The sequence below is a fragment of the Hyperolius riggenbachi genome, chromosome 8 (genome assembly GCF_040937935.1).
Source record: "Hyperolius riggenbachi isolate aHypRig1 chromosome 8, aHypRig1.pri, whole genome shotgun sequence".
Classification (NCBI taxonomy): Eukaryota; Metazoa; Chordata; class Amphibia; order Anura; family Hyperoliidae; genus Hyperolius; species Hyperolius riggenbachi.
In genome coordinates this window covers 116,269,057-116,282,774 of record NC_090653.1, presented here as the reverse complement: position 1 = coordinate 116,282,774, position 13,718 = coordinate 116,269,057, and the positions used below count along the sequence as shown (strand labels likewise).

Sequence of the window (13,718 nt, the reverse complement as noted above, 5' to 3'; positions counted from 1 at the left end):
TTCCTTTCTTTTCTTTTTTTTTTTTGTTTCTTTTTTCTAGCACTTGACCTTCTCTATGCAAGAGGAGCACAGCCTCATGCTATTAGTTACTGGCAATCTGTTTTTGTAAATGGACTGAGTCAGGGAAGTATGAATTTCTACCTAACTACAGGATTGCTAGATGTATGGCGGAAGTGTTCCTGTTTTTAAAATGTTAACTATTCCTTTGCCCAATTCAGGTTTTGTATCGCTTTGTATGCTGACTGACATGGCATAGAGTAGGGACCAGCTCTGAGGAGGAATCCATGTTACATTATTATTATTATTATTAGAGTGTGTGTGTGTGTGTGTGTGGGGGGGGGGGGGGGTAACTAATATTTAGCATCCAGAATAGGTTTTCTGGATTTTGTTGCTGTCTTTGCTGCAGGTTGATGTGTGTATGTATTTTTGACTGCACTCAACTCAGCTCATCTCAGCTCACCTCACTTTAGAACATTCATTTTCCCTATTTACTGTCCCTGCAAAATGTCAGATTCATGTGTTCATAAATATGTATCTGAAAGCCATCATGGCATGGCTGCAAACTTAAGCTTTCTTGTTTCATTGACAAATAACTAATTGTTTTTGTAATGCACATATATATATATAAAGGGCGCCTGGAAAAAAAGGGCACCGGATGTAGCCGCTAATAGAATATAACCCTAATCATGAGGACCACATGGGTTTGACTTGTGTCAGTTTGTTTGCTAGCTAGCATGCACAGGCAATAGCTCCTCCCACCCCTACTGACACTTCATCAGGGTGTATCCTCCAGATGAAGTAGCTACTTTTTTATATGTGTTTCACACTGGGTGACTCATACACCCTCCTTTCACAAATAGGGGAGGCAGGCAAATTCCATCCATCTAAGCCACTCACACATGTTTCTTAATGCATGTCTGGGCTTGCAAGAGCAAATTGAGTGATTTGCATGGCTCCACTCACTCTCCTGAAGTAATGTATTATTGGCATGCTTTACTGTTCACCTGAAATTACCTTCTCTTTTAGGAAGGCAGAGGCTAAATCTGTACATTCTACAACCAATGAGACTGAACAATAAGGGCAGCAACCAAGGATCTGAACATTTCTGAAAAGATAGGTAATGCCTGTATCCGTAATTCTATGACATAAGATTCATTTTAATTATTAATTTGTTTTTATTTAGCTTTTAGCACTTTCTGCGGTTTAACTGTCAATAGCTTGATTTATCAGCTTTCCCCATGTTTCTCTAGTCACTACTGGATTTTGAATCTATATCCCTGAGTTGATAATACCTCTTTCAGATCGCTGTGTACTGGAGAATATTTAATGATTCGTTTGGCATACAGATGGCTTATGACAATAATGTGCATGCATCTTAACTGTAATCCCTTAACCTTTACTTTCAGCAGCATCTACAATATGCACCTAGGTGATTAATATTTTGCAGGCTAGGCAAAACGAATCATTTAATTGATATTAGCATGTGATTATATTTTCTTTAGTTAATTAGTAATGACTTTTCCAGTTTAATTTTTGCATGCTATATCACACAGGAGTCATGGGGGAGATTTTCAGGTGTGATGATTGCTTGTAACTTGAAGGACAAATTCACAGTTGCTGTGAAAGCTGCCTGGGGTGCACACAAGATATTGAATTCAAACAAAATCAGACTCTATAAGGCAATTTGTGACTGTGCGCAGTGGAGAGTGAATTCTTCTTGAATTGCTCCATCAGCTTCATGAACTAACCAGTTTGCGCATTCACAAAATTGATATCGTCTGGCAGTCCTGTTTTTAGGGGCCCAGGGCGCAGCAGGAGGGGGGGAGGGCACAGTGGCGAGAGGGTGGACCAGTAACTCACCTCTCTGAGATCCACACACTGCATATCTTCTTTCTCCGTTCATTTCATTTCATTAGTAACAGCGTCCCCTGTGGTGACATGCTCTTATGTCACCCCAAGGAGGCGCTGTTACCAATGTTACTGAATGGACTACAGGCGGAAGAAGATATTCAGTGTGTGGATCATGGAGAGGTAAGTACTATCAAGTAGTGGAGGAGGAGGGAGGGGGGACCTATCTATACAAAGGGGTGGTGGGGGAGAAGCTCACTGGCTACCCATACTAATGGAGAAAAGGGGCTCCCTGGCTACCTATACAGAGGAAAGGCTCATTGGCTACCTATAAAGAGTGGTGAGTGGAGGAGCTCACTGGCAAGGAACTCACTGGCTACATATACAGAGGGGAGGGGGCTAACTGGCTACCTATACAGAGGAAAGGCTCACTGGTTAGTGCAGCCTGTGCATAAGGGGGGAGGGGACTGTTGGTGTGCTGTGTGTCCTGAGCAGCAGCGGTTTTTTTTAGGCTGCTGGCTCAGGTTGGATGACAGGCAGAGGAGCGTGGTGGCTGCGGAGGAGATTAGAGAGAGTGTACGCGGTTGTGTTTATGCGTGCACTCCTCCAGGTTGATAGGTGATGGGGGGGACGCACATCGGGGAGCGAGCGCAGGGGACATTTCAGGAAGGGAGCTGCTCGCGCTGTCAGTGCGAGCAGCCAATAAGAGGGCGGCGTGTGAGGAGCCGTTAGAGAGACTGCATATAGGCAGTCTCTCTGAGGTGTTGCGCAGTTGTGAGGTGGCGATGAGAGGGGACATAGCAGGGACAGCTGGCGCAGCTCTGGAGAGGACAGAGCCCAGCAAAACAACGTGTCATGGCGGAATTCCTTTGGGGACCTCTGCAGCTATCCACGGCTAAATCCAGGGCCAGGAATATAGCTTGAGAGAGGCATCCATAATTCAAAGAGACAGGAGAAAAGATGAAATAGGAATTCTTGGTGAGGGAGACTGCGGGAATACCAACTGGATTTGATGAGTATAAAAGCTGATGGTGTTACCAGGCCAATCTAAGCTAGAGCAAGAAACAGACTTTAGTGGCAGTTAACAGAGCAGAAAAAGCAATAGATCTCTGAAAGGATAAAAAAAAAAAGTATTTTTAATCAAAATCCCTTGCCTGTCATTAAGGTTTTTCTTGCTCAGTTTCAGCTATTATGTGAATCTGTGAAGAGTATTTACTATTGCCAAATGTGTTTTTTTTGTGTGTGTGCCAAAATGCACTAGAACTGTAATTCAGCTAACCCGCCTGTCAGGGCCTGTTTTGATAATATTGTTTTTTTATATTTGCCCTGTAACTAATATAGGCCAAGCTTCAGAAAGAAGAGTCTGATTGCTTGGAAAATACCCAGATTCTGGAAATGTCTGAATATTGTGGGTTCTGATTACTGTGGAGCAAATCTGTGCCATAAATGCTCAGAGTTGGAAAAAGAATGCTGTCAAGAACTATGTCCCCATAATGTGTATGTGGAAATACAGGATCTTCTCAAAAAATTAGCATATTGTGATAAAGTTCATTATTTTCTGTAATGTACTGATAAACATTAGACTTTCATATATTTTAGATTCAAATACACACAACTGAAGTAGTTCAAGCCTTTTATCGTTTTAATATTGATGATTTTGGCATACAGCTCATGAAAACCAAAATTTCCTATCTCAAAAAATTTGCATATTTCATCCGACCAATAAAAGAAAAGTGTTTTTAAAACAAAAAAAGGCAACCTTCAAATAATTATGTTCAGTTATGCACTCAATACTTGGTCGGGAATCCTTTTGCAGAAATGACTGCTTCTATGCGGCATGGCATGGAGACAATCAGCCTGTGGCACTGCTCAGGTGTTATGGAGGCCCAGGATAGTGTTGGGCGAACAGTGTTCGCCACTGTTCGGGTTCTGCAGAACATCACCCTGTTCGGGTGATGTTCGAGTTCGGCCGAACACCTGACGGTGCTCGGCCAAACCGTTCGGCCATATGGCCGAACTAAGAGCGCATGGCCGAACGTTCCCCGAACGTTCGGCTAGCGCTGTGATTGGCCGAACGGGTCACGTGGTTCGGACCCGAACGCGCTCTGATTGGCCGAACGGTCACGTGGTTCGGGTAAATAAATACCCGAACCACGTCATATCTCCGCCATTTGTCTGTGGGTTTAGCTTTGGGTAGGCAGGCAGGGTAGTTCGCGCTCCAGCCACGCTAGCCAGGGTCCCCCCTGTCATTGTGTCACTGCTGGGAACAGTAGTACACCGCTTGCTCAGCCACACTATATAGCATTCTGTTTACTGCCACTCTGTGTACCTCGCTCAGCCACACTATATAGCATTCTGTTTACTGCCACTCTGTGTCTGCTGGGAATAGTAGTACACCGCTTGCTCAGCCACACTATATAGCATTCTGTTTACTGCCACTCTGTGTACCTCGCTCAGCCACACTATATAGCATTCTGTTTACTGCCACTCTGTGTCTGCTGGGAATAGTGGTACACCGCTCGCTCAGCCACACTATATAGCATTCTGTTCACTGTTCTGTGTCTGCTTGGAATAGTGGTACACCGCTCGCTCAGCCACACTATATAGCATTCTGTTTACTGTTCTGTGTCTGCTGGGAATAGTGGTACACCGCTCGCTCAGCCACACTATATAGCATTCTGTTTACTGTTCTGTGTCTGCTGGGAATAGTGGTACACCGCTCGCTCAGCCACACTATATAGCATTCTGTTCACTGTTCTGTGTCTGCTGGGAATAGTGGTACACCGCTCGCTCAGCCACACTATATAGCATTCTGTTCACTGTTCTGTGTCTGCTGGGAATAGTGGTACACCGCTCGCTCAGCCACACTATATAGCATTCTGTTTACTGTTCTGTGTCTGCTGGGAATAGTGGTACACCGCTCGCTCATCCACACTATATAGCATTCTGTTCACTGTTCTTTGTCTGCTGGGAATAGTGGTACACCGCTCGCTCAGCCACACTATATAGCATTCTGTTCACTGTTCTGTGTCTGCTGGGAATAGTAGTACACCGCTCGCTCAGCCACACTATATAGCATTCTGTTCACTGTTCTGTGTCTGCTGGGAATAGTGGTACACCGCTCGCTCAGCCACACTATATAGCATTCTGTTTACTGTTCTGTGTCTGCTGGGAATAGTGGTACACCGCTCGCTCAGCCACACTATATAGCATTCTGTTTACTGTTCTGTGTCTGCTGGGAATAGTGGTACACCGCTCGCTCAGCCACACTATATAGCATTCTGTTTACTGTTCTGTGTCTGCTGGGAACAGTAGTACACCGCTCGCTCAGCCAGAGTATATAGCATTGTGTTTACTGCCACTCTGTGTACACCGCTCAGCCAGACTATATACCATTGTTTACTGACACTCTGTGTACACCGCTCAGCCAGACTATATACCATTGTTTACTGCCACTCTGTGTACACCGCTCAGCCAGACTATATACCATTGTTTACTGACACTCTGTGTACACCGCTCAGCCAGACTATATACCATTGTTTACTGACACTCTGTGTACACCGCTCAGCCAGACTATATACCATTGTTTACTGCCACTCTGATTCTGCTGGGAACAGTAGTACACCGCTCGCTCAGCCAGACTATATAGCATTGTGTTTACTGCCACTCTGTGTACACCGCTCAGCCAGACTATATACCATTGTTTACTGACACTCTGTGTACACCGCTCAGCCAGACTATATACCATTGTTTACTGAAACTCTGTGTACACCGCTCAGCCAGACTATATACCATTGTTTACTGCCACTCTGATTCTGCTGGGAACAGTAGTACACCGCTCGCTCAGCCAGACTATATACCATTGTTTACTGACACTATATAGCAGACTATATAGCATTGTGTGTACACCGCTCAGCCAGACTATATACCATTGTTTACTGACACTCTGTGTACACCGCTCAGCCAGACTATATACCATTGTTTACTGCCACTCTGATTCTGCTGGGAACAGTAGTACACCGCTCGCTCAGCCAGACTATATACCATTGTTTACTGACACTCTGTGTACACCGCTCAGCCAGACTATATACCATTGTTTACTGCCACTCTGATTCTGCTGGGAACAGTAGTACACCGCTCGCTCAGCCAGACTATATAGCATTGTGTTTACTGCCACTCTGTGTACACCGCTCAGCCACACTATATAGCATTGCGTACTCTGCCAGTCAGTGTGTATATTGCTGGGATCAGTAATACTCCACTCACCGTCAACCACTATATGAGCTCAACATGAGTTCCCCAGAGACCTCCGCTGTGAGCAGCACTCCCAACAACAGCAACAGCCAACGCCCCACGCAAGCTATAACATCCACCCCAGCAGCCAGTGGTCAGCAGCAGCCCTCCCCGGAGGAGAACGTTGTGTCCATCAGTCCGTCGCCAGAGCGATTAATGAGGGCTGCCATTGAGGAGATGATGGGGCCTGATGTGGAGGAGGAGGTCTGGCTCAGGCCAGCATCCCAAGTTAATGTTGAGGACGATGAGGGGTCTGTGTCTGGGGATGTTGGGGTGGCAGAGGTGGTGGGTGGGTCAGACTCAGGAGAAGAGTTGTATGATGAGGATGATGATCGGGACCATCTGTATGTGCCTCAGAGTCCGACCCCGGAAAACATGTTGTATCGTGTGTTTAGGTACTAAAATCTGCGTTCCCTCCCAGTAGTGTTGGGCGAACAGTGTTTGCCACTGTTCGGGTTCTGCAGAACATCACCCTGTTCGGGGTGACTATATAGCAGACTATATAGCATTGTGTTTAATGCCACTCTGTGTACACGGCTCAGCCACACTATATAGCATTGTGTTTACTTCCACTCTGTGTCTGCTGGGAACAGTAGTACACCGCTCACCCGCCACTGTATAGCATTGTGCTCTGTGTCACTGCTGACAATAGTGGTACACCGCTCACCCACCACTGTATAGCATTTCTGTACTGCCACTGTACTGCTGCCAGTCAGCGTGTACTTTAAGGATAAGTGAAATGAGGAAGAAATCCGGTGAAAGAGGGAGGGGCAAGGGAAGAGGTGTTTCCCCTGACGGTTCACGTACAGGCCACAGGGGAGCACCCAAGAAAACCCACTCAATACTGCCCATGTTGTCCAGGACAACAACCCTCACAGATCCAAAAGAACAGGACCAGATAATTACTTGGATGACCTCTCAAGCGTCCAGCAGTGGGTTAAGCAGCACCAGCACATCACGCACGAGGTCCGAGTCCTCAGCCAGTTAAAGTCTGGGCTTTCTTTGAAGACTGCACTGAGGATGTTACCATGGCGATTTGCAAGGTGTGCAAGACCCGCCTGAGCAGGGGGAAAAGTATTAACAACCTCTCCACCACCAGCATGAGCCGCCACATTCTATCCAAACATCCCACTCTGTGGGCAAACGCGGCAGGACAGGGTACCACCAGCAACACTGCCTCCCTTGGGTTCACCAGACTCACCACCAGACCCGCCTCAGCAGCAGCAGTAGCCCAGCCATTGCGTGGTTCACAACATTCACAAACATCAGACGATGCTGACACTGTCACTTTCCGGACTAGTGCTCTTGAGGTCTCCCAGTGTTCATCAAACACAACAACCAACAGCCCTTCGGTGTGCAGCGCTACGGTTGAGTTGTCTGTCTCTGAGATGTTTGAGCACAAGAGGAAATTGCCAGCAAATGACCCCCGGGCCGTGGCAGTAACAGCCAGCCAGCATAGCCAAGCTTCTGGCCTGCGAAATGCTGCCATATCGAGTGGTGGAGACAAACAGCTTCAAGGGCATGATGTCAGTGGCCATCCCACGTTACGTGGTTCCCAGCCGCTACCACTTTGCGCGCTCTGCAGTGCCTGAGTTGCATGAGCACGTGGTCAGCTAAATAACCCGAAGCTTGAAGAATGCCGTTGCCTGCAAGGTTCACCTCACCACTGACACCTGGACGAGTGCGTTCGGCCAGGGTCGATACATCTCCCTTACCGCGCACTGGGTGAACCTTGTGGAGCCTGGCAGCGATTCCTCACCTGCTACGGCGCGGGTGTTGCCCACGCCGCAAACAGCTGGATAACAACAGCAGCACCTACCTCTCTGACTCCTTCTCCTCCAACGCATCTCAAAGCTGTACCTCATCCGGAAATGCTAACCCAGCACCAGCAGCAGTAGGATCGTGGAAGCAGTGCAGCACAGCTGTTGGCATGCGTCAGCAAGCGTTGCTGAAGCTGATCTGCCTTGGGGATAAGCAGCACACAGGGGAGGAAATTTGGAGGGGAATAAAGGAACAGACGGATTTGTGGCTGGCACCGCTGGACCTGAAACCGGGCATGAAGCTAGACACCTGGCACGAACTGGCAATGTACGCAATAGAGGTGCTGGCTTGCCCGGCAGCCAGCGTTATGTCGGAACGCTGTTTCAGTGCTGCCGGAGGCATCATCACAGATCGGCGTATCCGCCTCTCCACAGAAAATGCAGACCGTCTGACTCAAATTAAAATGAATCAATCCTGGATTGGAAACGACTACGCAACACTCCTGGACCCCAACCAAGTAACATGACCGATGAACATCTGGGATGGTTTAGCGTTTCCGGTCCCTGTTTATTGAACCTCTCATCTGTATTACATTTATGACTGCATGGCGGCAAAAAGCATTGCTGCTATATCCGCACGCTTTTTGTCCTCATGCAAGGCCTGGGTTGTTGTGTCTCACAAAGCGTGGCCTTCTCCTCCTGCGCCTCCTCCTGTTCCATCACGTGTGCTGCTGCTGCTGCTGCTGCTGCTGGGTTACCGTTGCCGGTCCCTGTTTATGGAACCTCTTATCTTTATTACATTTATGACTACATGGCGGTACAAAGCATGCTATCCGCACGCTTGTTGTCCTCATGCAAGGCCTGGGTTGTTGTGTCTCACAAAGCGTGGCCTTCTCCTCCTGCGCCTCCTCCTGTTCCATCACGTGTGCTGCTGCTGCTGCTGGGTTAGCGTTGCCGCGTGGTCCCTGTTTATTGAACCTTTTATCTTTATTACATTTATGACTACATGGCGGTACAAAGCATGCTATCCGCACGCTTTTTGTCCTCATGCAAGGCCTGGGTTGTTGTGTCTCACAAAGCGTGGCCTTCTCCTCCTGCGCCTCCTCCTGTTCCATCACGTGTGCTGCTGCTGGGTTAGCGTTGCCGCGTGGTCCCTGTTTATTGAACCACTTATCTTTATTACATTTATGACTGCATGGTGGTACAAAGCATGCTATCCGCACGCTTCTTGTCCTCATGCAAGGCCTGGGTTGTTGTGTCTCAAAGCGTGGCCTTCTCCTCCTGCGCCACCCTCCTCCTGTTTCATCACGTGTGCTGCTGCTGGGTTAGCATTACCGGTCCCTTTTCCTGGAACCTCTTATATGTATTACATTTATGACTGCATGCCGACAAAAAGCATGTTACCTGTTCAAAGAAAACAGACATTTCCCGCATTTAAAAGACAGTTTTCCCTTTGAAACTTTAAAATCGATTTTCTCAAAAACTATAAGCTCTTTTTGCTAAATTTTTTTTTCCTCTTGTACCCACTCCCAAGGTGCACATACCCTGTAAATTTGGGGTATGTAGCATGTAAGGAGGCTTTACAAACCACAAAAGTTCGGGTCCCCATTGACTTCCATTATGTTCGGAGTTCGGGTCGAACACCCGAACATCGCGGCCATGTTCGGCCTGTTCGGCCCGAACCCGAACATCTAGATGTTCGCCCAACACTAGCCCAGGATGCTTCGATAGCAGCCTTAAGCTCATCCAGAGTGTTGGGTCTTGCGTCTCTCAACTTTCTCTTCACAATATCCCACAGATTCTCTATGGGGTTTAGGTCAGGAGAGTTGGCAGGCCAATTGAGCACAGTAATACCATGCTCAGTAAACCATTTACCAGTGGTTTTGGTACTGTGAGCAGGTGCCAGGTCGTGCTGACAAATGAAATCTTCATCTCCATAAAGCTTTTCAGCAGATGTAAGCATGAACCCACTTTTGAACCCGAAACAGAGGCAGAAGCGCCTGACCTGGGCTACAGAGAAGCAGCACTGGACTGTTGCTCAGTGGTCCAAAGTACTTTTTTTCGGATGAAAGCAACTTTTACATGTCATTCGCAAATCAAGGTGCCAGAGTCTGGAAGAAGACTGGGGAGAGGGAAATGCCAAAATGCCTGAAGTCCAGTGTCAAGTACCCACAGTCAGTGATGGTCTGGGGTGCCATATCAGCTGCTGGTGTTGGTCCACTATGTGTTTTATCAAAGGTAGGGTCAATGCAGCTAGCTATCAGGAGATTTTGGAGCACTTCATGCTTCCATCTGCTGAAAAGCTTTATGGAGATGAAGATTTAATTTGTCAGCACGACCTGGCACCTGCTCACAGTGCCAAAACCACTGGTAAATGGTTTACTGACCATGGTATTACTGTGCTCAATTGACCCGCCAACTCTCCTGACCTGAACCCCATAAAGAATCTGTGGGATATTGTGAAGAGAAAGTTGAGAGATGCAAGACCCAACACTCTGGATGAGCTTAAGGCCGCTATCGAAGCATCCTGGGCCTCCATAACACCTGAGCAGTGCCACAGGCTGATTGCCTCCATGCCACGCCGCATAGAAGCAGTCATTTCTGCAAAAGGATTCCTGACCAAGTATTGAGTGCATAACTGAACATAATTATTTGAAGGTTGCCTTTTTTGTTTAAAAAGCACTTTTCTTTTATTGGTCGGATTAAATATGCTAATTTTTTGAGATAGTAAATTTTGGTTTTCATGAGCTGTATGCCAAAATCATCAATATTAAAACAATGAAAGGCTTGAACTACTTCAGTTGTGTGTATTTGAATCTAAAATATATGAAAGTCTAATGTTTATCAGTACATTACAGAAAATAATGAACTTTATCACAATATGCTAATTTTTTGAGAAGATCCTGTATATATATATATATATATATATATATATATATATATATATATATATATATACTTCAGCCGCCAATATATAGATATATACTGTTGATGTATAAGGGAAATAGACAAACCACTGTGATCCAGAAAGATACTCACCTATAGTGGTCTGATCCAGTGCTGGTCTTTGAATACCTAGGAAGAAGTAAAAAGCAGAATAAATCACACTAACTTACCAGTATAAAAGAGGCTATTGGTTAGTTACCTTTTTATAGACTGTGCAGCTTGCATGCAGATCATCCTGTGAAGGAAGGAAAGATATAATTTAGAAGAGGAATCTCATGCAGTGCAGTTTGATGATACTCACCTTTTTTTTCCATATTATTCTTGTTGGGAACTTGATTGTTGGAGCTCACCTGCGAGAAAACAGGAGATTGTTTTTGATCAATAATTTATTTATTTTCATTAATTTATTGACATTAATTAACCTATTAATAGTATTAACTCACTAACTCATTTATTTCTTTATTTGTTAACCTTTTTGTTTTTTATATTTATTTTATTTATTCAGTACTGAAAAGCTGGATTAATTGACTGTTCTAGGAACAGATCTAACAATTTTTTTTTTAGAAGAAGTTGAACCAAATAAGGGTTTTGCTGATCAGCAAAAATGCTATAGTGTTGGTTATCCAATTTTTGTTTTTCTCTTCTTTGATATCAATTTTAGTTTTGGTTCTCTGGGGTTTAGTACGGTTATTCATTATTTTAGGATACTCTATGTACTAAATCTTTTTGGCATACTCACCACAAGTTTCGGTTGTGTTGCACATTGTGTTCAATCTGAAATTCTTTTTCAGTTGCCATGGAAGAAGAGATGGAGAAGAATGAAGATTTCAAGAAAATCTGGAATATGTAGAGACTATATTGTAATAATTTACATTGGTTGAGGGAGTTCTTTTTCTTGGACCTGTTATTTATTATTTGGGTCCTAATACATTTGGGGAATTCAATACTCTGTGTCGGTATCTGATGAGTTCTGGCAGTTGGCGGGTTATAAAACTGGTTACACTACCTAGTGGTGAGGGGAGGAGCTCACTGGCAAGGAACTCTCTGGCTATGTATACAGAGGGGAGGGGGCTTACTGGCTACCTATAGGGAGGAGGAGGGCTCTCTGGCTATCTATACTGTGGGAGGAGAGGGGGTTCTCTGACTGCCTATACAGAGGTGAAGGGAGCTCTCTGGCTACCTATACTGTGGGAGGGGGCTATCTGACTGCCAATACAAAGTGAAGGGGACTCTCTGGCTGCCTATACAGAGGGAATCTCTCTGGCTACCTATACTGTGGGAGGGGAGGGGGCTATCTGACTGCCTATACAAAGAGGAGGGGGGGCTCTTTTTCTGCCTATACAGAGGGGAGCTCTCTGGCTACCTATACTGTGGGAGGAGAGGGGGTCCTCTGACTGCCTATACAGAGGTGAAGGGAGCTCTCTGGCTACCTATACTGTGGGAGGGGGCTATCTGACTGCCAATACAAAGTGAAGGGGGCTCTCTGGCTGCGTATACAGAGGGGAGCTCTCTGGCTACCTATACTGTGGGAGGGGAGGGGGCTATCTGACTGCCTATACAAAGGGGAGGGGGCTCTCTGGCTGCCTATACAGAGGGAAGCTCTCTGGCTACCTATACTGGGGGAGGGGAGGGGGCTAGCTGACTGCCTATACAAAGGGGAGGGGGGCTCTCTGGCTGTCTATAAAGAGGGGAGGGGGGCTCTCTGGCTGTCTATAAAGAGGGGAGTGGGGCTCTCTGACTGCCTATACTGTGGGGGGAAGGGACTACCTGACTTCCTATACAAAGGGGAGGGGGCTACCTGACTTCCTATATAAATGGGAGGGGGGCTCTCTGGCTGCCTATACTGTGGGAGAGGAGGGGGCTATCTGACTGCCTAAACAAAGGGGATGGGAATCTCTGGCTGCCTATATGGAGAATATCTCTCTGGCGGCTACCTATACTGTGGAAGGAGAGGGGGCTATTTGACTGCCTATACAAAGGGGAGGGGGGCTCTCTGGCTGTCTATACGGAGGGGAGCTCTCTGGCTGCCTATACAGAGGGGAGGGGGGCTATCTGGCTACCTATACTGAAGGGGAGGGGGCTATCTGATTGCCTATACAAATGGGAAGGGGCTATCTGACTGCTTATTCAAAGGGGAGGGGGCTCTCTTGCTGCCTATACAGAGGGGAGGGGGGGGGGGGGCTCTCTGGCTGCCTATACAGAGGGGAGGGGGGCTCTCTGGCTAGCTATACTGAAAGAGGTGGGAGCTCCATGGCATAGGTATGCTGGGGGGAGAGATGTCTGCATCTGGCTATCTAATACTGGAGGCATCTTTGACTACCTATATTGGGGGGCTACATCTGGCTACTGCATCACAACAGTGTGCTCTAGTCTGGAGGGGGAGAGGCACAATGTTTACACCTACGCAGACTAGAAACTGTCCTGTCTTCTGGTTGCACATGTTCCTCCTTTAAAGAGACACTGAAGTGAAAAAAAATGATGATATTATGATTTGTATGTGTAGTACAGCTAAGAAATAAAACATTAAGATCAGATATATCAGTCTAATTGTTTCCAGTACAGGAAGAGTTAAGAAACTCTAGTTGTTATCTCTATGCAAAAAATACATTAATCTTTACGACTTTCAAAGTCGTGGAGAGGGCTGTTATCTGACTTTTATTATCTCAACTGTAATTACTTTTTCTCTGCCAGAGGAGAGGTCATTAGTTCACAGACTGCTCTGAAAGAATCATTTTGAATGCTGAGTGTTGTGTAATCTGCACATATTAGAGAATGATGCAATGTTAGAAAAATGCTGTATACCTGAAAATAAAAATATGAGGATATTTTCTTTGCTGCTAATCTTCTAGTAATTATTCATAGTACACAACC

General features: G+C 46.2%; 1 long non-coding RNA gene across 1 annotated transcript in view; it reads left to right on the top strand.

Annotated features, from left to right (window-relative positions):
* Positions 1-11,737, top strand: part of LOC137528296 (uncharacterized) — a 197,446-nt gene extending 185,709 nt beyond the window's left edge. Inside the window, exons 3-4 of the long non-coding RNA XR_011023349.1 lie at positions 1,027-1,117; positions 11,639-11,737. This is a non-coding gene — a long non-coding RNA (uncharacterized lncRNA). The remainder of the gene's footprint in view (positions 1-1,026; positions 1,118-11,638) is intronic.
* The last annotated feature ends 1,981 nt before the right edge of the window (positions 11,738-13,718 follow it).